At 40.0% G+C, this 27,152-nt stretch overlaps 1 long non-coding RNA gene across 2 annotated transcripts in view; it reads left to right on the forward strand.

Moving 5' to 3' along the window:
- The window catches only part of LOC308350311, a 42,704-nt gene extending 20,574 nt beyond the window's left edge, over positions 1-22,130 (forward strand). The window contains exons 3-4 of one of the 2 annotated variants that reach the window (XR_013967513.1): positions 3,980-4,239; positions 20,890-22,130. This is a non-coding gene — a long non-coding RNA (uncharacterized lncRNA). Of the gene's footprint in view, positions 1-3,979; positions 4,950-20,889 lie in introns of those variants that run through there. The other variant, XR_013967514.1, reaches the window with a different exon arrangement.
- The last annotated feature ends 5,022 nt before the right edge of the window (positions 22,131-27,152 follow it).

Raw genomic sequence — 27,152 nt, forward strand, 5'->3', positions numbered from 1 at the left:
TTCTAATTGGGGAAGCCAGTTAAATTTAAATTCAATACTCGTTTACTGGGCCAGAGAATTGAGTGTGTTTGGCTACAGGAAACTAGACTACCCAGCTGAGGAAGATTATGACCAAATACCCTGAGAAACTTCTTCAAAAATCTTCCCTAGAGAAGTGCCGCTGGGATCCTGAGCAGAGGTTTGTTTGGAAATGATCTGACTGGTGGTAGAACAAATCCACTGAGCTGCAGGTTCAAACACAGCCAAAATATCTCTTACTATAGGGAAGGACTGAGATGGCCAGACTCTGGAAATACCTTCTTTGATATATCAGGGTCCAATTCCCCAAACTAAGATACCTTGACCCACCCCCTTACCCACACCCAGCCTGTCCCATAAGAGTAACAGTGAGGGGTGCCTGGGTGGCTCAGTGGGTTAAAGCCTCTGCCTTTGGCTCAGGTCATGACCTCAGCGTCCAGGGATCAGGCTCTCTGCTCAGCAGGGAGCCTGCTTCCTCCCTCTCTCTCTGCCTGCCTCTCTGCCTGCTTGTGATCTCTGTGTGTCAAATAAATAAATAAAATCTTGAAAAAAAAAAAAAGAATAACAGTGAGTTCCCTTTACTCAAGCCAGCTGGGTAGTGAAACGGAAACAATTTCCTTTCCTGACAAACGCTACTAAAGTTTACCATAAAAATAAAACTGAAATCTAGATCTTACATGCTGATTATAGTCAGAAACTTATTTTTACCAAACATCACTTACTTGTTCACAGTGAGAGCTCACTACAGATTTACCTATTCATGATCTAATCCAGCATTACATATCTGTAGCAAGAACAAAACCACCCAGTTCTGTTTAACTCTTCATATTTAAAATCACTTGGATTCTATTACCTACTAGGAGATGATTTTTAAAAATCGTGACTCTTATACAAATATAAAATGAACACACACCAAAAACTTTATTTAATTCATTTATTAATGAAGGAACCAATAAGATGTTACAACTGTGAAGCCTAAACCGGCTGCCTGACAGCCCTCAGCTGGACACTGAGACAGGGAACCATACCTTCCTTTACTACGACCCTGTACTATTCCTGTCTTCGTTAGCATGAGTTTGTTATTCTCCTGTCTTCAGTCAGCATCACTTAATTTTTCCTGGAGTCTTCTGGTCAGACAAATGGTTTGATTGTTTATTATAGGAACTTCCTGAAAGAACCATCAACACTTTAATGGAGAACATCAACAGTTTGCCCCTTAGGATTCTTTGAATCCCTTCTCTCACATCCACTTCTTGGCTATTTCTACCAATCCTGAACTATTGTATCATGATCCTGACCTGATCATAATTAAGTCTTTATTTTGAAAGTCACCCTACGTTAAGCTTCCAATTCTCTTTAAATTCTGTCTTTGCCTTCTCCCTCCAAAATACTCCAAGGCTTTGTCAAGTGGTGTTCTTCCTTACCATGCTAAGCAATAAACTCTGCTTCATCTTATAACAGATTGTGTTGGTGATATTTGACCGGTTTCGAGAGAATCCAAAGAGTAAGACTCATATAAAAGCCATCAGGAATACGGAAGAGTCTGCTTAATAAATTCAAAACTGATTTCTTCCACGGTGGGGGGAAGGGAATCAAAGGACTCTCTGCCAAACAAAATTCATTGGCACATCTTTAGATAAGAGTCATTGTAGTAGTATCAGTTATCTACAATTTACTGTGTTATAAATAACTCAAGGACAATAAAAGTCTCAGAGACCCCATAGAATCAGAAAACCTGGATGTGAGCGCTAGACAAGACCTATTTTCCATTGAAGACACGAGTAATCTTTTGGTCTGTTTCATGTTTCAGTCTCTTATAATTTGTTCTTATATGCTACACACAGCTGCTTCTTCAGAACTATACCACACTGATTAAGTAACAGAAAGCATTCTCTTCTTGGTATACCTGGTTTGATTCTAATGCCTAAATACCTCAATTTTGCTATATCAGTAGTTATTTCATCTCTGGAGTTGGAAACGCAAAATAGTTCTTATAGTGACTTCAAAATAACTATTCACCAAAGCAAACTCTTTTTGAGAGCTCTGAAGGTTTTCTAATAGCTGCCACCTCCCTTCTCAATCTTACCAGCTCCATTGTTTTTCCTATTGTTTCAAGCACCTTCCTCTGCTGTAAAAGCCTTTGTTTATATGCTGTTAAAAAGAAAAAACAGGTCCCAGATTGGAGTCCACTTGTGCCAAACCAGACCAAGACTTAATAACTAACCTAATTACACTTTCGACCTTCTCCAGGAGTGTAGTCCTTTTTTTTTTTTTTTTTAGATTTTATTTACTCATTTGAGAGAGAGTGCGCGCAAGGGGGAGAGAGAACGAGAGAGAAAAAGCATGAGCAAAGGTGGGCAGGAGTAGAAGGGGATGGGGAGGGGTTGGAGGGAGAAGGAGAGGTCCTGGGACTCTGGGATCATGACCTGAGTCGAAGGCAGACACTTAATCCACTGAGCCACCCAGGCACCCTGCCAGGAATACAGTCTTAACTAGTCAGTCTGGAATTTTCTGGTCAGCACAAGTGACATAATCTGCCGGGGAGACCCTTCCCATTCCCCAAAGGAAGGTGAGGTAATCTGCTCTTTCCTTATCTCTTACTCCTCTGCCTGTGAAAGCCTTCCATTTTGTACAGCTCCTTGGAGCTCCTTTCTACTTCTAGATGGGATGCTGCCCAATTCATGAATTGTTGAATAAAGCCAATTAGATCTTCAAGTTTACTCAGCAGAATTTTTATTATTTAACAACGCCAATCTTGCTTATTCTTCCCTTTCCTAAAACTTGTCTTTTTGCCTCAGTTCTCTCTACTCTTCTATTAATTCATACTCTTTACATCTGTGAAGGCTGAATTAAAAATTAGTCTTCTGCAGGAAGTTTTCCTTAACTGACTTATCCCAAAACCCTCCTCTGTATTGCTCTTGGTAATCTCTCACTTTGTCAAATCTAGCCTTTGTGTCATTGTTCTCCTTCTTGGCCTCTTGGCAGCATTTGATGCTGTTGGGCAAACTCCCCTTGACACTCTCTCCTCCTTGGCTTCCTTAACAGAGTAATTCTTCTGAACTTCTTCCTCCTCCCTGACGTCTTCGCCCGTCTCCTCATCTGCCTCCTGTCACCTAAACATAGGGATTGTCCAATGATCTCTTTGGGTTGAGCAGACTTATTTATCTGCAGTGCCTGGCACCTGCCTCTCCCCCCTTGCAGTATTGGCACTATTTCCAGCACTACACTTATTTGGCAAGGAAAGAGGCAGATTAAGGAGAAACATGGACTTCTGCATGGGCTCTGAGGCCCACAGGTGTTGACACCTGCCCTGAAAGCTGCCTTACAGAGAGCTCTGCTCGGGGCTGTAGTGTGGTGTGCATCGGCCAGTGGGGAAAGCACAGCATCTGAAGGCAAGGAAAAAGTTTCCCAGGATCCCTGACTGGGTCTGAAAGTTAAACCAAAAAAGGCATATTAATAAGAGAAAAGCATACTAATTTATTTAATGTAAGTTTTTTTTTTTACTTTTTTTTTTTTTAAGATTTATTTGACAGAGAGACGCACAGTGAGAGAGGGAACACAAGATGGGGGAGTGGGAGAGGAAGAAGCAGGCTTCCCACTGGAGGGAGTCCAATTAGGGCTCTATCCCAGGACCCTGGGATCATGACCTGAGCCTAAGGCAGATGCTTAGTGACTGAATCACCCAGGTGCCCCTATTTAATATAAGTGTTTATGTGACACAGGAGCCTTCGTAAGGACATGAAGACTTAATGAGTATTTTGTGCTGGGTTTGATGAAGAGTAGACAGCATGGAGGAATGTGGTAAGTTAAGGAGTATGCGGTAAGTGTACTAAACTAGGGAAAGCTTAGCAAGGCCTGTTAGGATTTTTCTTGACATCCTTTTGTCTTCAGAATGAGGGTGTTCCTTTCCTCTGGGTATAAGGAGAGTATCTCTCACATGAAGTTTTATGATTTATTTCAGGTGAGAAGGGGAAGATCAGAGTGACCTTCCTTCTGCCATTTTCTCAAAAGTTCTTTAGCTTAAAATATTCAATATGGCAAGTTACCATATTTTGAAGTACCAGAGCCCCATCACCTTCAGTGGACCACTTGGATGTTGCCTCAACTTCCCAGAATTCCGATAACTCAGACCTCCAACAACTCTGGTAGTCACTCAGTCAAAGTCAAATTTACATACTGCAAATCCTGGCACTCAGACGTGGGAGCTATCCCTGGAGTCAGGTAAGTTGGAGGGCAGCAGGCCTGTGTCAGCCCAGATAGCTTAGTTCCTTAAAATTGCAGAAGTTCTATAGTATCCAATTTTGCCTTTCCCTTCTGTTAGTAGGAGAATCCATAGACTTTTTATTTATATGAGATACTGTGATGAAGGAAGGCAGCAGCTGGCATATAGGCCTAGGTCCCTAGAACACTCCCTTATCTTTAGAGGGAAGGACAAAGCTCCATTTGTGATCCTGGGAAAGCTCCCATTTGTAAGGGTGAGGGGCCTTTGGAGTTCCTGGTAAAACCCTTAATCTGAAAGGACATCAAGCAGGGGCTTTCAGTCAGAGCTTCTGTCTCAGACTTCAAAAGCATTACATGATCCCCAGATGGGTTAGATAAATATGTGTGTCAAAGATTTTAAAAAGGTATGAGCACATATTGTGTTTTAGACCCTATACTAGACACCTGAGTATGTGTGAGAGAAAAGTAAGTTAAGGCATTACCAAAAAAATAAAAATAAAATAAATTTTTAAAAAAGACATTACCGGGGCGCCTGGGTGGCTCAGTGGGTTAAAGCCTCTGCCTTCGGCTCAGGTCATGATCCCAGAGTCCTGGGATCGAGCCCCGAGTCGGGCTCTCTGCTCAGCGGGAAGCCTGCTTCCTCCTCTCTCTCAGCCTGCCTCTCTGCCTACTTGTGATCTCTCTCTGTCAAATAAATAAATAAAATCTTCAAAAAAAAAAAAAGTTTAACAACAACAACAAAAAAGACATTACCAATGAATTTTGTTCACCAGTGGGGCTTTATTTCCTCTTAGAGATGAGCACACCCATATACTCTGCAGATATAGAAAGTATAAAGCAGGGGCGCCTGGGTGGCTCAGTGGGTTAAAGCCTCTGCCTTCGGCTCAGGTCATCATCCCAGGGTCCTGGGATGGAGCCCCGCATCGGGCTCTCTGCTCCGCAGGGAGCCTGCTTCCTCCTCTTTCTGTGCCTTCCTCTCTGCCTACTTGTGATTTCTGTCTGTCAAATAAATAAATCTTTAAAAAAAAAAAAAGAAAGTATAAAGCAGTCTGATATGTAATAATCTCCAATATGTATTATTCAATGAAAAAAGAAAGAAGCAGGGAAGCCAAGGTGACTCCATCAGTTGAGCATCTGACTCTTGGTTTTGGCTCAGGTCGTGATTCAGGGTCGTGGGCTCTAGCCCTGAATGGAGCCCTGCGCTGAGCTCCGTTCTCAGCAGGGAGTCTGCTGGAGATTCTCTCCCTCTTCTTCTTCCTCTGTTCTTCCCCCCACTCAGTGGACTCTCACACATGCTCTCTCTCTCTCTCTCTCTCTCTCACACACAAAGAAATCTTAAAAAATAAAAGTAAAAAGCACAAAACTATATACTGTATGTTCCTATTTGTGGACACACACACGCACACACACAGATGATCTGTCCAACACCTTAGTTTCTCAGTTTCTTAATTCCTTGAGTTATAATGATCTTGTATGAACATGGCTGGAGAAAAATATACAATTATGCTAATTGATCAGATTTTAAAATTTCTGACCACAATCCTCAAGTGGGCCCACCGTGGTACCCAGCCCCCTGCTAATTTCCCAAGACAATTCATTCTCCCACTCCCCTAACATATCGCTTAATTCCTTCTCCTTCTCCAGCCTCCACTACCTTTCCCATTCCTGCTCTCAGATGATGAGTTGCTTTTTATTTCGCTGAGGAAACTGAAGGAACCAAAGAGAATTGCCACATCCTCTCACCAGTTAAAATCTACTAACCGACCTACCGCTCAATCTCCCTGTATGTTTATCTTCCCCATTAACTGTGGATATTCTATCCAAGCTCCCATCTAAAGCCAACTCTTCCATTTGTGTGATGGCTGTTACCTCCTCTTACCTAACTGGTTGGATTTCAGATTCATAAATAGAATTTGAGATCCAGTAAACTCTAAAAACTGAGAATTATAACAAGGCACATACTACAAATTAAGGAAACTATGAGTTGACTTCAAAGTATAAGGTTGGGGTAGAGGTCCGCAACAATTTTCACAGGAAACACAACTTCACTAAGAATCAGGAGGTCTGTTGAAGGGTTTTGGAAGTTTTAGTAATGGCCATGCTACCAGCTGTATGAACTTGGGCAAGTAACTTAGATTCATGGACTTGGGAAAGGTGTAGGGAGGCCACAGACAAGGCCAGCAAAACTGCCTTTTGACCCTGGGGTTCCTTCTATAACAGTCTCTGAATTTAGGATCTCACAAGCAGCAGAAATCAACTGAGCTAAGTGGAAAAAGAACTTTATTAAAAGGATATTGGTGGCTCACAGAATCTCTAGGAGTGCTGGGAAGCCAGGACTGGAGGCTCTACAGCGGGGACCCAAGCCCAAAACACACCCTGGAGCCAATCTTGTGGACACTGCAGCTTTCACTAGACCCAAACACTATGGCTTAGGTCATGGATTCCCCCAGCCTGACACTGGACACCTGCCTCTAGGTCTGCCGCTACTGCTACCTCTGGGAACCAGAGGGAGCTGTGGCCCCTGCAGCCACTTCACTAGCAGAGATTTGACACAGCCTCTGCTTCTTTACATCACTAGCTTCAATACCCACTATCTTTTTCTGAGGAAGCTGCCTCGGCCAGCCCTCTACTGAGGGAAGATGTAGGAGCCAAGCTATTGTAAAAACAGAAATAACTACTGGTTGGACCAGCCAGGGGACCTGATTCAAGAGACACAAACCCACACGCAGGGTGCCTGGGTGGCTCAGTTGGTTAAGAGATACAAACCCACAGACTGGCCTGTGACCTATGACGTTGCTCCATGGTCAAAGCCCTGACTGATGGGTATGATAAAAGTTATTTAAGTCAATTTAGCTTTCTGTTTCTGAAATTTGAAATTTGAGGAAATATTGATGGCAGCAGGGGGAGATATGAGAAGGGCACAAAGAAAAACAGAAATTAGACAAAGAGTCCCATTAACAATCAGATTATAAATAACAAGGAATAATAATAAAATAAAATAATAAAATAACCTGAGCCCTGGGCTAGCCCTGAAGGATGGCTGCTCTGAGATTTCTGTGAAATTCCCTTTCCCTTAGTGCTACATGTATACTGCTTGAGTGGTGGCTACAACAATTGTTAGTGTATTAGTTCAACACAACGGAAAGTTTTCTTTTTCCAGTTTGGTTTCCAGAGTTTTGCATTGCGACGAGTAGAGAATCAGATAGAGGATGAGGAATGTGCTTCTAAGACTGAAATTTTCTCATTGGAGAGAGTGCTGGTGACAAAGTGAAGGAAAGGTGAGGGTCTACCACTCCACAATCTAGGTCTCAGTTGTTTTGAGTTCAAAGTCGAGGGCAAAGGGAAAGTCAGGAGTAGCTGCCATGAAGGTGCTGCAGGTGGCAGAGATAGGGAAAGGAAAATCTAAACATTTTTTTCTCTGTATTCTTTTCACTTCTAATTACATTTTGATAGATAGATTTGTTTCTTAGAAAGTGACCTGCAGAGACCAGGCTAAATCAACCAGTATGAAGTCTCATCAGCCCAGTTAGACCATGAAAGACTTTGTTAGCTGGCTTACTGACGTCAAGATTCTCTAAATTCCTGATTGACGGTTCATTAGATGGTTGTTGTAGTGAATTGAATTATATGTCTACTTAAACTCTCTCACTTCATCGTGGCATGTTCTTGTACAGCTTACCCTCTCTGGCACCAGTTTCCTCCTCTGTTATTGAGAGATTACTTTGTTCCAGTACTAAGGTGTACCCTCTGTTGTCCTGCATAGTTCTTCCAACAATCTGAGAGATAGTACTATTATTATTCTCACCTTACACATGAGAAACTTGAAGCACAAAGAGGCTAGGCATCTTGCTCAGAGGTTAGATGCAGGATTCAAAGCCAGGCAGTCAAGTCTCCAAAACCCACCCACCAGGAACTAACACGCCACTCTCTCAGTGGTGCCTAAACCAATTCCAGCACTGTGCCCACTGCAGCGACCCCTGCAGCGACCCCTGCCTCCAGAGAGGATTTTCTGTGGCTTCTTTGTTTATCATTAGCTCCAGAATCAAACTAGTTCATGTATCTGAATGTCTCAGCTAAGCGTGTGTTGCAAAATGAGTGTCTGCCATTTTCAGTTTTTTGAGTGGGAGGTGACTGTGCCTTTCTTGGGTCTTGCCAAGATTCCCTTAACATAATAGGTGGTTTCAGAAGTCAAGCAACCGGCTCACCTGGGTGGCTCAGTGGGTTAAATCCTCTGCCTTCGGCTCAGGTCATGGTCCCAACGTCCTGGGATCAAGCCCCGCATCGGGCTCTCTGCTCAGCAGGGAGCCTGCTTCCCCCCCACCTCTCTCTGCTTGCCTCTCTGCCTACTTACGATCTCTGTCTGCCAAATAAATTAAAAAAAAAAAAAAAAAGTCAAGCAACCAAAAGGACAAATGACCCTCTCACCACTTGTTTTGTGGCCCTTTCCTAAGGAGAAAGCAAAGTGTGGGTTCAGGAGAAGACCTCCTGGGCTCTGCCACTTCCTAACTGAATGACCTTGGACAAGTTACTGTTCCTTTCTGTGCCTCAGTTTCCTCATCTGTAAGATGTAAAATCATACCCTTCTCTTAGAGTTGTGTGGATTAAATGACTTAATATTTATTTGGAAAGTACTTTTAACAGTGCCTGGCACATTTTCAGTGTTAAATAAATATTACATAAAGATATGTGAATAATTTCACCATCTAGTTTTCCATTTTCAAGTACTATGTCCAGGTACACTAAGTATATAGTAATGTTAAAACTTTCTCAAAGGAAGAAGAGTGGGGAGGGACAGGGTATACCTACCAAAAAAAGGATGTGGTTTACTGTTTTTTGCCATCACCCCACTCCACATCCCCTCGCTGTGTGTTGATAAGGGCATCTAACATCCCTTCTCATGTGCCTGTGCTGAGGACAGACTAACTCTTGTTTGAATTCCACTGTAAGATCTCTTTCCATAGATTGCTTGGTTCTCCTAAGAGTATCTTCCCTTTCAGATCCCCTCTTCCTAATGCTGCAGATCCACTCCTTTGCCCTAGAGCCCTGCACCACTAGGAGAATCTCCTAGATGCAGAGTGTCTGCCTTGCTAACCGCACAGATGAACCAGACATGTCTGCCCTCAGGTCACTCACAGACCAAGAGAACCAGTACTGTGTGATCTTGAAACTATCCATTCTGGCTATATAAAAGAACTTGATCTGCTTTCATGTGGTTATCTAACATAATTTACACTCATAATAATTCAGTTATAACTTGTATTAAGCCACCCAGAAAACAAACACTTTCCACAGAGAAAATTGTGTTAAACCAATGTCTTCTGTGGTTTATTTCAATGCATTTTCTTTCTGATAGCAGGAACATTCAGCTGTGGAAAGAATTTCAAGAGGCGTAATATTGTAGAAAGGGTCCCTAGCTAGAAGTCACACATCTTGGAGTTTCACCAAACTCTGCCCCTGTAACACTTTTTCACCTCTCTGGGTCTCCACTTACTAAGACATTCAGTGCTATGGGAATGGCAAATATTTTTTGATGCTCTCACAGCCAAAAGTAGGCTTCTACTAAATCAGTGGAACATTGGGACTAAATACCAGCTAGTCTAATTCTTCATTTTACAGAGGAGGAATGAGGCTAAGAGCAATCAAGTGGCTTCCCAAGGTCAGACATCTAGCTGAGATCAAAGTCAAGACTATGTGATTAAGAATTGCATGCTCTGTTGTTTGCTAGACCCCAAGCCATTGTGTGCCTATTGGTTTTTTTCTGTAGCAGCAAACAATGTTATGCTCAGCTTAATATACAATTTTCTTCCTTTATTTAAACAGTTCCTTTTGAAGGAAATAAAGCCCTTCCATTTATTGTGATTTACTTTGAGGGATTACAAGCTTTTATCTTGTGTTGTTGGTCATAATAATTAAATTTTGAGCAGTTTTAAACACTGTTTAAAAGTTAAGTAAAACTTTCTGAAAGACAAAAATTTTCCAATTTTATGGTTCAATAAGACATTTAACATGCAGGAAAAAAGGAATATTAAAATGCCTTCATTCAGAGTTTAGAATTATAACAAGATTTTCCTTATCAGAGAAAAAACACAGGGACAAGGTTTTAAGACTTGAAGGTTTTTTGATAATTAACATAGTGGTAGTTAATTTTCTTCTGACATGTTGCACTTTATTTTTATATAATACCATTCATATAAAGATTATAGATAAGTTTTAATCTTGCTTCTAATTAAGTTTTACATAATCCATTAATTTTATTTGTTTTCAGATGAGCAAATCAACATTTTTATAAATAAGATACCCTAAAATCTCCATATTGCCTGTTCCTTATTTCAGCAAACTCAAGTCTGAATATGGCTTGAAAGTGGCCTTTGGTTCAAATTTAGCCTTACCTGGCACAGGAGTGATGATACTGTCATGCTAGCCACCAGTTCACGCTCTGCCAGTATGCTGAGGTCTCCTGGCTCCCAAGCAGTCACCTACCACCATCTCTTCACCACCCTCTTGCCATCTCTTCCCACTTAGTCAACCTGTTTTGCTTCAACTTTCCCTGCTTTGCCTTGAGCTTCCCCGGGGCCTGTGACCAAGAACCCTTTTCTCTCTCTCTCAGCTTCAGTCTACCTCAGACAGGATACCTAGACTAGAGAGGAGGTTTGACCATCTCCTGCCCCATCCCCATTTGGGACCCATTAATGTCGCATCCTGCCCTCCATCTAGGTATAAAGGAACAAAACAAAGGAAGAAGTCCAAGGCTTGTTCCAATCCGCAGATGCGGAGATCCTGGATAGCAAGCATTAGGTTCTGAGCTAGAAAGTTGTGACCCCCCAAAAGAAGGAGAGGATGATAAATATTGGTGATGAATCCCTGTTGAAAGTAGAGGTGGAAGTGGAAGGGGTGGTGTGTTGCCTGTAGTTTTGTTACTCCAAGTGTAGTCTGGGGGCCAGCACAGTCAGCATCACCTGGGAGCATTTCAGGCCCTATCTTATACCTAACAAATCTGAATCTGCATTTTAATAAGACCTTTAAGTGATTTGTATGCATAAGGTCAGTCTGGCTTGATCTGTCCTTTCCTATGAAAGACCTCACAGTGACCAGGGCCTGCAAGACAGACTTGGGCTACCCCAAATGCACAGGAGTCAAATGCTAATTCAGTTATCCGCAGAGAGACATCACTACCACTGGACTTACATACTAGCCTGTTCATTTCTCTCTGTTAACAAATTTAACCCGACAGCTAGAGCCTCTCTAGGCTACCAGGTGAACCTGGGATATTTATTCTCTCATCAATGATCCAGTCTTTCTCTAGATACATTATTGCCAGTCTGAGAACACTTAGTTTCCTTTCTCTGCTTCAGAAAAGCAGTCTTAACTTTCCTCATTTGCTCGAGCTTGGGGGACATTTCCCTGTAAATCCCAAATAATTTTAATCATTGTAACTCAGTCACATGATCTCAGTTAAACCTTGTAACAACACTATGCAATAGGTACTATTATCCCCATTTTACAAATGCAGAAACTGAGGCTTGGAGATGTCAAGTAATGTGTTCAAGGTCATGCATTTGGTAGTAGGGGATCAGAATTCTTGCTGGCTCCAAAGCCCGTGATTTTAGGTGCTGCTGTGTGTATACCACCTCTTCAGCCTTTTCTTCAGGCAAACTCCAAAGCTGCTTTGCAAGCTGCTGTTTACAGACATATAACTGACTTGTTTACCTACTCCTTCGTGTAGTTTATATGGTATATGTCAATCACATCATCATCAATTAATATTTGTTGAAAGCTGTCATGGTGCCAGTGCACCACGGTGTCATGGTGCGCTAGAATTTTAATTCCCTACATGCTGCTTCCAGCTGCATACTCTTCCTCTTAAGTAATCATATCGCAAGGAAAATAGTATTTCCTTTTGAAAGTGTGACGAACTGCAAACAGGTGCAGGGACATTTGTTTTAGTGCTGGAAGCTGGAAAAGAAACATTAGCTCAATTATTCACCATGCACAGTCTGAACAATTGGTGCCCTACTTTCACACTTCATGCTTGATGACTTCAAAGATGAAGATGAAGCCTTTCAATCAGAGAAAAAATAAATCTAAAGGAACTTAATCTGTGCTCTATTCCTTCTCAGTGTTGAACACCTATGCTTTTATGCTGTTCTGGTTTTTCCTTCTAAATTTTAAAATGCTAAGATTATTTAAATTTAGAGTTTTGATGCCTAACCTTCAGGTCATAGATATTCATATCATTCAGCAAATGGCAAAGTAAAAGAAGTCAATCTTGTATTTGAATTTTGGTTAATACCTGCTGGGTCACTTTGGGAATGTTACTTAACCTCACTGAGCCTCAATTAGTCTACCTATTAAAAGATGTTAATAAACTCTTAAAAGAGTTCTTATCTTTTAGAGATACATACTGAATGAAATTATATTATGGCTGGTATTTGCTTCAAACTAATCCAAGTGTGGGGGAAAGTGGATAGGTATTGAAACAAGACTGGCCCTGTGTTGATAATTACTGAAGCTGGGTCCTGGGTACCTAGGGATTCATTATACTATTCTACTTTTGTATATGTTTGGAAATTTTCAACTAAAGGAATGAAAAAAAACCTCATAGATCTTTGCAAATGTTAGAAAACGTATATAAAAGTGCTTCAGTCTGAAATAATAGTGACCTTTTTCAAGCATTTATTATGTGCCAGATGCCATTCAGAACATTTTACAAACATTATCATATATAATTATCTCAACAGTCACATGAATTTGGTTTTATTGTTATCCTCATTTTAGAGCTAAGGAAAATGAGGCATAGAGAATCTGAGCAACATTCCCAAGGTCATGCAGCATAGTACCAAAGTCAGGATTCAAACCTCAGTTGGCATCTAGAGCCCATGTTACATTGCCTCTCACCTAATAAGCATTTCATTTTATTTTTTTTTATTTGTTTATTTGACAGAGAGAGAGATCACAAGTAGACAGAGAGGCAGGCAGAGAGAGAGAGGGAGAAGCAGGCCCCCTGCTGAGTGGAGAGCCCGATGCAGGGCTCAATCCCAGGACCCTGAGATCATGACCTAAGCCGAAGGCAGAGGCTTAACCCACTGAGCCACCCAGGTGCCCCTAATAAGCATTTTAGCAAGAACCAATAGTAGCTACCATTTCTTGAGTTCCAAACCAATGAAGCATCATCCTAAATGCCTCCTCTCTATTATCTCTAATGTGTTCATTTTTTCCTTTTATTCTTTCTGCCCACCACTTAAAAGTATTTGTCCTAGAAGTTGAAGAAACAAAATAATCCCCTTAAAGCCATTAGTTAACAATTTAGGAGTATTAGTACAAAGCTAGATCAAGAATATGTATATTTTCCAAAAAAAAAAAAAGAATATGTATATTTTCAGGGTGCCTGGGTAGCTCAGTTGGTTAAGTGTCTACCTTTGGTCCAGGTCATGGGATCAAGCCCCACCTGAGGCTCCTGACTGGATGGGAGAGCTGTTTCTCCCTCTGCCTCTCTCCCCTTACCCCTCTGACTCGTGTTCTTGCTTGATCTCTCTCTCTCTCTCAAATAAATAAATAAATAAATAAATAAATAAATAAATAATCTTTTAAAAATACATGTATATTTTCCTGAGAGGGAAAGATTGGTAAGGCTTGATGGGGTAAGAAAACTCTTTCAACCTAGAGCTTCAGCATACACATACCTCTTCTGAGAAGCTGACTGAATCCCTTTCTCTCACAAAGCATATATATATATATATATATATATATATATATATATATAGACAAAATTTTACATTTCTCTTTCAGAGGCTTGTGAATCTCCTGAAAGCCATCTATGAAACTCTGAGCTAGATAAGAGGAGGGAGAATATTCCAGGTAGAGGTCACAGGACTATTAGCAGCAGAAAGGTGAGGCGAAAAATCTGGTGGGCAGCCTAGTGAATGTAAAGAAACAGGGATACCAGACTGGAAAGGCAGAGTGAGAACCAGTCTCCTGAGGGCACTGGAGAGCACACTTGTCCTTAAACTTTGATCTCACCCCTGGGAATTTACCTTAAAGAGAAATTCATATAATCATTACTTACAACACTAAGATATTTACACAAAATAATACTAAAATGCCATTTAATATAATAAATAAGAAAAAATGGAAACAACCTAAACTTCAATAATGGAAAATATTAGGAGCATGTGGGTGACTCAGTGGGTCAAGTGTTTGCCTTCAGCTCAGGTCATGATCGAAGCGTCCTGGGATTGAGCCCTGCACTGGGCTCTCTGCTCAGTGGGGAGCCTGCTTCTCCCTCTCCTTCTACCCCTCCTCCTGCTCATAATCACTCTGTCTCCCTCAAATGAATAAATTTTAAAACATTTTCTCTCTAAAAAAAATAAAAATAAAAATATTTTTAAATTTTTTAAAATAAAAAATATTAAAAATTAAGATGTTTCAAATTGCTAGAATGGCATACAGCCATTAAACATTGTAATTATAAAGCCTTAGCATAAACAAGTATCTAGAAAAATTGGCCAAAATTTGAAAATAGGCAAAAGAGATTACTGGTGTCCTTTCAGTAGAATGCTGGCCATTGTCTAGTAGACAAATTGGGGTAATTTGATTCTACAGGGATGTGCCCCTTGACTGTCTTTCTTTTAATTAGGCTACTTTATAGTTCTTTGGAAAGTTAAATTGTAGAAAACTGATGGTCATACAAAAGATTCTCGGGCACCTGGGTGGCTCAGTGGTTGGGCGACTACCTTTGGCTCAGGTCATGATCCCAGCATCCAGGGATCGAGTCCCACATCGGGCTCCCGGCTCCATGGGGAGTCTGCTTTCTCAAATAAATAAATAAATAAAAATCTTTTAAAAAAAAACAAAGATTCTTGTCCACAGAAATATACGTAAATTTTGTCTGATGGAAATATAACTAATTTCCAGTTTGTAAAAAAGATAACCTAAAACATTACGTTTTATTATTCCATAAGATATTAGTCAGATTTGCATCTCTTAACAAATTTATTTCACTGTTTTTCATTGCCCCTCTCTCTTTATCTATTCTCAAAATTCTCATTTGGTCTTAATGTCTTACCAATTCCCTTATTAATCAACTAGTTGGATAAAATCCTTAGCTCCTGTATCAGTATTCCATGGCTTCATAACAAATTATCCCAAAACTTAGTAACTAAAACAGCAGATACTTATTATGTTACAAGTTCTGTGAGCCAGGTATCTGCAAGGAGCTCTGCTAGGTGGTCCTGGGTCAGGGTCTCTCATGAGGCTGCAGTCTTCTCAGGGCTCGGCTGAGCAGGATCTATTTACAGGCTCACTCATGTGGCTGTTGACAGGCCCCAGAAGATCTGCTTCTGCACTGACTCACCTGGGCCTCTCACAAGGCTGCTTTATTACATAGCAGATGGCTTCTCCTAGAAGTGAGCAAGCCAATAGAGGGAGAAAGAAAGAATACACCATGTGAAAACCACAGTCATTTTATAACCTAATACCAGATATGACACCATGATTTCTGCCATATTCTATTCCATATGAAGGGGTCCACCATAAAAATTACTTTGAGCTGAAGGTGTTTATGAACAGATAAAGAGGCTCCCCATTCCCTACCCCCCAACTCCTATTACCTGCCTAAAAGCAGAGCCTCCTCAAAGAACTCAGCTGTCAGAAATCATCTCCCAAGGAGTTTCTGAATCAGGGAAGTTTGACCCTTAACAGCAGAGTCAGATGTCAGCACCAGGACAAGAGATCACCTAAACAGACATTGTCACAAAACTATTCTATGTCCCATCTATTTTCCTAAGGACCCATTTATCTTTCCTAAAAGTCATTTGTTTTCCTATAAGTGCTCTTTCTCCATCTTCCCTTTCCCTACCAAAATGATATATAGGCCCCACATTCTAACTGACCCTTTCAGTCACGTTTCTCTGTGGTCCTGCATATTACGGGAATTAAACATTTGTCTTTTCTCCTGTTAATCTCTTTTGTCAGTTTAATTCATAGGCTCCTGATTACTAAACCTAAGAGTGGAGGAAAAATTTTCCCCCTCCTACACTTAGAAGTCCATCAATAAGAGCAGTCCTGCTCGGAGCGCCTGGGTGGCTCAGTCGTTGAGCGTCTGCCTTCAGCTCCAGTCATGATCCCAGGGTCCTGGGATGGAGCCCCACATAGAGCCCCACATTGAGCCCCCCCATCTGGCTCCCTGCTCAGCGGGAAGCCTGCTTCTCCCTCTCTCACTCCCCCTGCTTGTATCCCAGCTCTCACTGTCCCTCTCTCTGTGTCAAATAAATAAATAAAATAGTTAAATAAATAAAAATTTAAAAACCATCATTTAAAAAAAAAGAGCAGCCTTGCTCAAGGGGAGGGGACCGCATAAGGGCATGACTAGTAGGAGGCAGGAATCATTGGGGCCCTCTTAGATGCTGTACCATGACACATCACACAAATGCCATGTATGCTTTTAAGTCATTGTAAATCATATTTAACACAAAGAAAAGATTTATGATGTAGCTCCTCAGTTGGTTAAGTGACTGCCTTTGGCTCAGGTCATGATTCCAGAGTCCCTGGATTGAGTCCCACATCGGGCTCCCTGCTCAGCAGGGAGTCTGGTTCTCCCTCTGACTCTCCCCGCTCTTGTGCTCTCTCTCTTTCTAATAGATAAATAAATAATCTTTTTAAAAAAAGATTTGTGATATTAAACTATATAAAAAGAGCAGACTGTAAAAGTATATACGATTATTTCAAATATATAAATAATACTATGCATGTGGACAAATACTGGCAGAGAGGAAAAGAAAGAAAGAAATATCCAAGAGTATAATAGCTGAATAAATATGGAGTTTAAAATCTGGGGTGGTTCCTTTTCATTCATTCATTCTTTTTTTACTTTAAAATCATCTCAAATATTATCTTGTGTTTTTCCAACAAAAAAGAAAAAGAGGGCTTGAGCTTACTGGGATACAAAATATGAAGTCCTATAAGTTTATGTAAGTTAATTCTTAATAATGGCATTAACAACTGGCTTACAAACTCCTGAAAGTTGAACTGTTAACTCCAGCATAACACTAAAGGTCAGAAGTTTGTTCTCTATTAGTTAAGTGATAGTGAAAGGTAAGAAGTTATTGCCAGCAAACATTATTGGCTTAAAAATTAGAAATTTGCAATTGTGAGTTTTACCAGTAAATTTCATTTCATACAGAATTAGCTTTCCAAGGGCATAAATACAAAATGGGTTGATCTGAGATGTCAGTTTGAAGGGATTTGTGAGTAGAGACATGGATGACTCTAGGAAGGGGTAATTTCTGCTCAAATCTAACAACCAAATGAGTTTAAAATTCAGCCCATCAATAAATAAGTAAATAAATAAATTTATTTCAGCCCATCTAGAGATTTGAACAGACAATTCATAGAAAAGAACCATAAAAGAACTATGACACTATAATGGTTCTTCCTCATAAAAAAAAAAAAAAAAAGACTCCTTTTTCAGGAGAATGCGGAAACAACCAGAGACTGGGAGAATATACTTGTAAAAGACATATCTGATACAGGATTGTTACCTACAATATATAAAGAACTATACTCACTCAACAATAAGAAAACAACACAATTAAAAAATGAGCAAAAGATCTGATAGACAACTCACTGAAGGAGATATATACAGATGGCAAATAAACATATGAAAAGATTCTCAACATCATATTTTCATTAGGGAGTTGCAAATTCCATCAATGAAATTCCACTACACATTAGAATGGCCAAGATCTAAAAGAGATAACACCAAATGCTGATAAGGATGTAGATAAATAGGAACTCTTGTTTATAATAGTGGGAATGCAAAATGTTAAGCTACTTTTTGGAAGACAGTTTGGCAGTTTCTCAAAAAACTAAACATACTAACATACTAACAATCGTACTCCTTGGTATTTAGCAAAATGAATTGAACATTTATGTTTGTACAAAAACCTTCACACAGGTGTTTATAGCAGCCTTATTCATAATTGCCAAAACTTGGAAAGAATCAATATCTCCTTCAGTAAGGTGAGTGGATAAATAAATGTGGTACATCTAGGGCCGCATATAGTATGATTCCAATTGTATGACATTCTGGAAAAGACAAAACTATGGAGAGAGTGAAAAGATCAATGGTTGTTACAGAATAGGGGAGTAGGAGGGATGAATTGGCAGAGCACAGAGAATTTTTAGGGCAGTGAAACTACTCTGTATGATACTATAATGGTAGAAATGTGTCACTGTAAGTTTGTCCAAATCCAAAGAATGTACAACACCAAAACTGAACTCTCACATAAACTATGAACTTTGGGTGATAATGATATATTGATGAAGCTTCATCAATGATAATAAAGGTATCTCTCTGGTGCAAGATTTGATAGTGTAGTAGGGTGTACATGTATGGGGTCAAGGAGTATACAGAAACTCTCTGTATCTTCTCAATTTTGCTGTGACCTTAAAACTTCTTTAAAAAAAAAAAGCCTATTAAAAATAATTCCTGGGGGCCTGGGTGGCTCAGTCAGTTAAGCATCTGCCTTCAGCTCAGGTTATGATCCTGGGGTCCTGGGATCCCAGAGAACCCCCTGGCTGACTCTCTGCTCAGTGGGGAGCCTGCTTCTCCCTCTCCCTCTAGCCTGCTTGTGCTTCTCTCTCTGTCAAATAAATAGATAAAATCTTAAAAAAAAATTCTTCCTGATTCATAATAATAGACATACAAATTAGACCCACTGAAATATTATCTTCCATCATCTGATTAGCAAAGACGGAGAATTTGGAAACACTGTTGGTAAGGCTGTAGGCCAACAGGTACTTTCTCAACTCCACTGATAAGACTGGCAATTTCTATAACCCTAGCGGAGGACGGTTTGGCATTATCTCTCAAAATTACAAATGAATGCACCTCTTGATACAACAGTTTCATTTTGGGAAACTTATTCTAAAGGGGAGAAATGTGTGAGATGATGTGTGATATGTGAAATGACACATGTACAAAGGTATTTATTGTGATGATTTTTGTTTTAAGGAAAGATTGAAAACAGATAAAATATACATCGTTAAATACAGTGCCAACAAAGCTGCCCTGAGAATAAGGACCCTCTTTTTTTAAAGATTTTATTTATTTGAGGGAGAGAGAGAGAAAGCACCAATGGGCAGAGGGACAGGGGGAGAGAAAGAAGACTTCCTGCTGAGCAGGGAGTCCCACAATGAGCCAAAGTCAGACACTTAACTGACTGAGCCACCCACACAAAAGGATCTCCAGAAGTATTAGCGGAAAAGCAAGATGCAAATCTTCATGTTTACCTGTTCCCCTTAAGTTTAAAAACAAAACATGAGAATATTTTCATTTTCTTACATATTTCATATACAAAGGATATCTCTGGAAAGATACACGAAAAACTAACAATAGTAGTTACCTATCAGGAGAGTGTGGAAATTGAACAGACCGGACAGAAAGGAAACTTTGTTGGTTACTTTAAAAAAATTTTTTTAGCCATGTGAATGGATTACATATTCTTTTTTTTAAAGGATTTATTTATTTATTTATGAGAGAGAGAGAGAGAGAGAGCAAGCATGGGGATGCTTAACTGACTGAGCCACCTGGGCACTCCAGGCTTTTACTTTCTTGAATTCCATCTGTTCCTCTTTATTGTGTGTTTTCAGGCAAGTAGTTCCACCTCTTATACCTCAGTTATCTCAACTGTTAACTGGGGATAATAGTAATACCTCGTAGTATAGGGTTATTATAAGAATTAAATGAGATAATGTTTATAAAGAGTCTAGCATGGTACTTGGATATAGTGCTCAGTAGATGATCTATCTCCATAAAGAGATAGATTTCCTAGGTCAGGTGAGTTGTTTCTCCTGGTCTAGAATATAAAAACAAATCCTGTCTTGGGGCGCCTGAGTGGCTCAGTGGGTTAAAGCCTCTGTCTTTGGCTCAGGTCATGCTCCCAGGGACCTGGAATCGAGCCCCACATCGGGCTCTCTACTCGGCAGGGAGCCTGCTTCCTCCTCTCTCTCTCTGACTGCCTCTCTGCCTACTTGTGATCTCTCTCACTCTCTGTCAAATAAATAAATAAAATCTTTAAAAAAAAAATCCTGTCTTAAAAGAGTCTGTTAGATTTCATCCTGTTGTATGATACCACAGTCATTGAGAGCCCACACTGTTGGGAAAATAAAGATGCTCCATGTTGGAAGAACAAAGATGAGTAAACAGTAGTTACCACTTTCAGAAGGCTTACTGTTAAAAAGATGCACTGTTTGCCTTGTGGGATTGCCTTGTGAGAAATTTTATAACATGAGGAAGGGTCCAGCTGTTTGTTGGAGCCACCAATGCAGCCTGAAAGGTGAAAAGTTTAAGATTCAGGGAAATGATGGAATCAGGATCCTTTTTTTCTTCCCATTTTACTAAGATATAATCGACATATAATAATGTATTAGTTTTGGGGCACCTGGGTGGCTCAGTCATTAAGCGGCTGCCTTCAGCTCAGGTCATGATCCCAGGGGTCCTGGGATTGAGCCCCACACTGGCTCCCTGCTCGGCGGGAAGCCTGTTTCTCCCTCTCCTACTCCCCCTGCTTGTGTTCCCTCTCTTGCTGTGTCTCTCTCTGTCAAATAAATACAAAAAAATCTTTTAAAAAAATATTCCTTTAACAATTCCAGACTTCAAGCTCTATTACAAAGCTGTCATCATCAAGACAGTATGGTACTGGCACAAAAACAGACATATAGACCAATGGAACAGAATAGAGAGCCCAGAAATAGACCCTCAACTCTATGGTCAACTAATCTTCGACAAAGCAGGAAAGAATATCCAATGGAAAAAAGACAGCCTCTTCAACAAATGGTGCTGGGAAAATTGGACAGCCACATGCAGAAAAATGAAATTGGACTATTTCCTTACACCACACATGAAAATAGACTCAAAGTGGATGAAGGACCTCAATGTGCGAAAGGAATCTATCAAAATCCTTGAGGAGAATGCAGGCAGCAACCTCTTTGACCTCCACCGCAGCAACTTCTTCCTAGGAACATCGCCAAAGGCAACAGAAGCAAGGGCAAAAATGAACTATTGGGATTTCATCAAGATCAAAAGCTTTTGCACAGCAAAGGAAACAGTTAACAAAACCAAAAGACAACTGACAGAATGGGAGAAGATATTTGCAAATGACATATCAGATAAAGGGCTCGTATCCAAAATCTATAAAGAGCTTATCAAACTCAATACCCAAAGAACAAATAATCCAGTCAAGAAATGGGCAGAGGACATGAACAGACATTTCTGCAAGGAAGACATCCAGATGGCCAACAGACACATGAAAAAATGCTCCACATCACTCGGCATCAGGGAAATACAAATCAAAACCACAATGAGATACCACCTCACACCAGTCAGAATGGCTAAAATTAACAAGTCAAGAAATGACAGATGCTGGTGAGGATGCGGAGAGAGGGGAACCCTCCTACACTGCTGGTGGGAATGCAAGCTGGTGCAACCACTCTGGAAAACAGTGTGGAGGTTCTTCAAAAAACTGAAAATAGAGCTACCCTACGACCCAGCAATTGCACTCCTGGGTATATATCCTAAAGATACAAACGTGGTGCTCCGAAGGGGCACGTGCACCCGAATGTTTATAGCAGCAATGTCCACAATAGCCAAACTGTGGAAAGCGCCTAGATGTCCATCAACAGATGAATGGATAAAGAAGATGTGGTATATATACACAATGGAATACTATGCAGCCATCAAAAGACATGAAATCTTGCCATTTGCGACGACGTGGATGGAACTAGAGGGTATCATGCTTAGCGAAATAAGTCAATCGGAGAAATATAACTATCATATGATCTCTTTGATATGAGGAAGTGGAGATGCAAGGTGGGGGGGTTTGGGGGGAGGTAGGAAAAGAAAAAATGAAAAGATGGGATTGGGAGGGAGACAAACCATAAAAGACTCAATCTCAAGAAACAGACTGAGGGTTGCGGGGGGGAAGGGGGATGGGAGAGGGTGGTGGGGAAATGGACATTGGGGAGGGTATGTGCTATGATGAGTGCTGTGAAATGTGTAAACCAGACGATTCACAGACCTGTACCCCTGGGGATAAAAATACATTATATGTTTATTAAAATAAAAAAAATTAAAGACAAAAAAATATTCCTTTAAAAAAATAGTATTAGTTTTAAGTGTACAACATGAGCAATATTCTGTTTAATAACATTTTAGCATATCTTCCAGGTCCTATAGCTATTAGAATTTCCATGATGTGCTGCTGTAATAATGTGTTGTACAAGGAAGGAAGGAAAGAAGAAAAGTGAAGGGAAGGAAAAGAGAAGGAGGGAGGAAAGAGAGAGGAGGGAGAGAAACTATAAAGACAAGCACAGAGATACACTGTTCTCTTTATGATGTGTCAGAGGACAGAGCACTTATGACCTGTGAGGACTGATAAACTGTAGAATATCTGAACCATTTGTCTGGGCATCTTCTAAGACTTTTTTTTATCTTTCTCTTTTGGTCCTTAACTGTACATAATTAAATCTAGATGGCTAAAAATCTAATCCACTTGTCCCAGCTGATTCAATGTAGCCAGTAAAGACAATGAAATGGATCATGATTATTTAGGGATAAGAGTTTCAGTCTCTGAATATACATCCTCAAAGAAAAATAATCAAGAAAAAAAATCTTTTAGCTTTAAAAATGTTTATATCCTTTAACTTAGTAAAAATCTATCTAAAGGAGGGAATCCCAAATATGCAAAGATTTACCAACAAAATATATACCAAAACATTATTTATAATGGTTGAAAATTGGTAACAACCTAAAGATGTGACAATAGAAGATCTATTAATTATGGCACTTCAACTGGATGGGCTATTATATAGCCATTTTAAAAAATGATATTTCTGAATAATTTATAAGCCCCTAGAAAAGCACTTATATACACTGTTATTAAAAATGCAGGACATAAAACTGGATATGCAATATGGTCACAACAACAACAAAAGAATCCAGGCTGAAGAAAAAGATGAGGAGGAAATAGACTCAAATGTTAACAGGGTTATCTTTTATTGTGAGAATGTGAGAGGGTTGGGATTATTGTCCCAGCTCGTTTGATAATGAGCACACTGTATATTTTCCTCTAGCTGCTTCTTCATCTGTTCTTATTACCCTTATGTAACTGTGAGAGCCCTTTGCAATAGCACCCTAAGGAAGCTGTGTTGTGAAGGAATGAGCGTCATACTAAAGAAATGGAGCCCAGAACTCACCATCCAAAGAAATCAAGTAGGATGCACCCAAAGCTAATTACTGTCAGACATGTTTTCACGTGAAATTTTGATTTGCTTAGAATTTTTTTAAGTTAATGGAATTCCAACTCCCAGAGGGTATTGGAAGGGAAGTCATTAGACAACAGCTATAGAGCAGGCTTAGAAAACAACATGTCTAGACTGGAGGTATGTGAGGACAGCTCTCCAGGTGAAGCATCTCTAGGAAGACATGGAGATCATGAATCGTGTGATATGCTGAACACTATAAAAGCCTGTAAAGAGAAGATGTTGGGTATATGGGGAGAATTAGCAATAGATATATAGAAAATTGAGGAAATTTAATAATGAGGCAATTATTAAATCTGAAAAGGCAAAAAAATAGAAGGAAATATGATATATGTACAATATGCACTTGGTAGTAAATTATACTTAGTCATATTGAATTAACTAAATATCTTTACATAATTATATTGGGAGACTGGGAACCAGGGAAGAAAAGAATGATTTAACAATGCTAAATCTGTGCCTGCCACTGATTACAAAAGTGTAATGACTGAGACAATAATAAAAAATAACAATATTAGCATATTAATTAGGACTATGGTCTCAAGGACCAGAAGAACAACCAAAAAGAGTTGAAAAAAATCTGTTCTCTGGAGAGAAGGATTGGGGGGCAATGAGGGATGGAATGGGGATGAGGGCCTTGTAACCCTTTTAGAATTGCATTATTTGACTTTTTAATCTCATGCAGCCATTTTAAAAAGGTTTTACTTTGATTTTTTTTAAAAATTAACCACACCAAAAAAAGAATAAACACCTAACTTTACAGAAAAAAAAAATTAACCACAAAATCACAATGCGGTATGATAGCTACTATAAAATAAACAAAAACAAGACCAGAAAATAACAAGTTTTGATGAGGAGAAACTGGAAACTTTGTGCACTGTTGGCAGGAATGTAAAATGGCTCCACCTCTAAGGAAAACAGAATTGTGGTACCTCAAAAAATTTTAAAGTAGAATTACCTTATGATCCAGTGATTCCACTTCTGGATATATACCCCAAAGAACTAAAGAACACAGTATCAAAGGAATTTGTATACTCATGTTCATTGTAGCATTATTCACAATAGCCAATGGCGGAAGCAACCCAAGTGTCCATCAATAGGAGACTCTGCTTAAAAAGGAAAGAAATTCTAACATATACTACAACATGGATGAATCTTAAGGACATTATACTGAGTGAAATAAGCCAGTCACAAAAAGATAAACACCGTATAATTCCACTTCTAAGAGAGTACCTAGAGTAATCAAATTCCTGGAGACAGAAGGTAGAAGAGTGGTGGCCAGGGGATGGGGGAGGGGAGAAGGATTGGGAGCTGTTGATGAATGGGCATAGAATTTCAGTTTTGCCAGGTAAAAAGAGTTCTAGAGATTGCATAACAATGTTAACTCACTTAATGTAAGTAATGTTGAATGTACCTAATGCTACTGAACTATACACTTAAAATGATTAAGATGATAAATTTCACGTTAAGTGTATTTTACCACAATTAGAAATTTTTCTTAAGTTAACCGAAGTAGTTGGAATTCAAACTGCATGGGATTTTATTTTTTTAATTTAAATTCAATTAGCCAACTTATAGTACACCATTAGCTTCAGATGTAGTGTTCAATAATGTATCAGTTGCATGTTAACACCCAGTGCTCATCCCATCATATGCTCTCCTTAATGCCCATCACCCAGTTATCCCATCCCCCCACCAACCTCCCCTCCAGCAACCGTCAGTTTGTTTCCTATAGTTAAGAGTCTCTCATATAATTTTAATTCATGCTCTACTGCTACTCTCATGTGGAGTTTAATACAGGTAGGTATCCCTGCTTTTCAAAAATTCACATTAGGACACTTTAATTTTTTTTTAATATTTTATTTATTTATTTGACAGAGAGAGAGATCACAGGTAGGCAGAGAGGCAGGCAGAGAGAGAGGAGGAAGCAGGCTCCCTGCTGAGCAGAGAGCCCGATGCGGGGCTGGATCCCAGGACCCTGAGATCATGACCTGAGCCGAAGGCAGAGGCTTAACCCACTGAGCCACCCAGGTGCCCCTAGGACACTTTACTTTTAATAAAGATCTACATTAGCACCTGTTTCACTAACTGAAAGAAATCCAATGAGGATTTTCACTTTTATGAAAAAAAGGTGAAAAGCAAAAATAGTGTTCATCATTTGTTTTGCAGTGAGCCCTTACAGAGGCAGCACACCCCCCTAATAGTGAGAGTGGCATCACCAGGCTCCTTCTCTGGGAGGTACACTCAGCATCTCCTCATCAAGCTGCCATAGCTCTGAACCATGTCTGTGAGCGTCTGTTCTCTATCTCGATTTATTTTGTGTATCTATTAGCAAGATATGTCCTAATATACCAGATAAGCCTAAGAGACGTTAAGGCGCCTGGGAATGCTCAAAAATGTCTCCATATAAATTAATGGTAATTGCTTCTTCCCTTTGTGGTGTTTTAACCTATGAAAGATTTCATGGAAATGCTCTCCTTTAGGATAGCAAAGGAAACCTGTTAGCTTTGGCTGAGCTCTGCGATGTAACTGTGCATGTTACGATATCAGGAAATGATAAAATCACATAGCCCAAGGGAATTTAATATATTTTTCCTTTGAAGATTAAGTGACAAATAGGGGTGCCTGGGTGACTCAGTCAGTTAAGCATCTACCTTTGGCTCAGGTCATAATCCCAGGGTCCTGGGATCCAGTCCCACATCAGACTCCCTGCTCAGAGAAGAGTCCGCTTCTCCCTCTCCTCCCCGCTCATGCTCTCTCTCACTATCTCTGTCACTATCTCTGTCTCCCTCTCTCAAATAAATAAGATCTTTAAAAAAAAAAAGATTAAGTGACGAATACAGCTTACAGCATCTGACCAAATTCAGAATATAAAAGGAGGAAGTTTTGGTCGTCCTTAAGTGCAAATTGGAGCAGTGACAATAAACCCTAGGAACTGGCTTGGCATCAAGCTAATCAATGCCAAAATAATTAATGTGTATATTCAATATTCACTCAACAAATGATAACTGAGCATTGATTATGTGCCAGGCACTGTGCTGGAACAATGAAACTACTTTTTAACTCAAGAGCCAATCTCAGGAGCGGAAAGGAATTAAGTCAGGAAGAGCAGGGTCTGACTGCCCATGGGGTACCAGACACTATGCCTGTTGTACATACATTACCTCCACTAAGCTGCCCACCATGATGGGGTTTTCATTAGATGTTAAACTGTAAGCCAGTTACTTTATGAAGTAACCATCCTGAATTCCAATGTCAATATAGAATGGATTTGTCTAATATTAAAGAATATATAGCTAAGTATGCCCCATCTTCCTTTAAAAAAAAAAAAAGATTTTATTTATTTATTTGCCAGAGAGAGAGAGAGAGAGCGCACAAGCAAGGGGAGCAGCAGGCAGAGGGAGAAGCAGGTTTCCCACTGAGCAGGGAGCCCCATGTGTGACTCCATCCCAGGACCTTGGGATCATGACCTGAGTCGAAGGCACACCCTTAACCAACTGAGCCACCCAGGCATCCCTGAGTAACCACACTTACTCTTACCTTTCTAGTTGACACATTCTGCCTTGATAATTTCTCTTTGCAATCCCCACTCCCAG

Source organism: Martes martes, assembly GCF_963455335.1.
Source record: "Martes martes genome assembly, chromosome: 10".
Lineage (NCBI taxonomy): Eukaryota > Metazoa > Chordata > Mammalia > Carnivora > Mustelidae > Martes > Martes martes.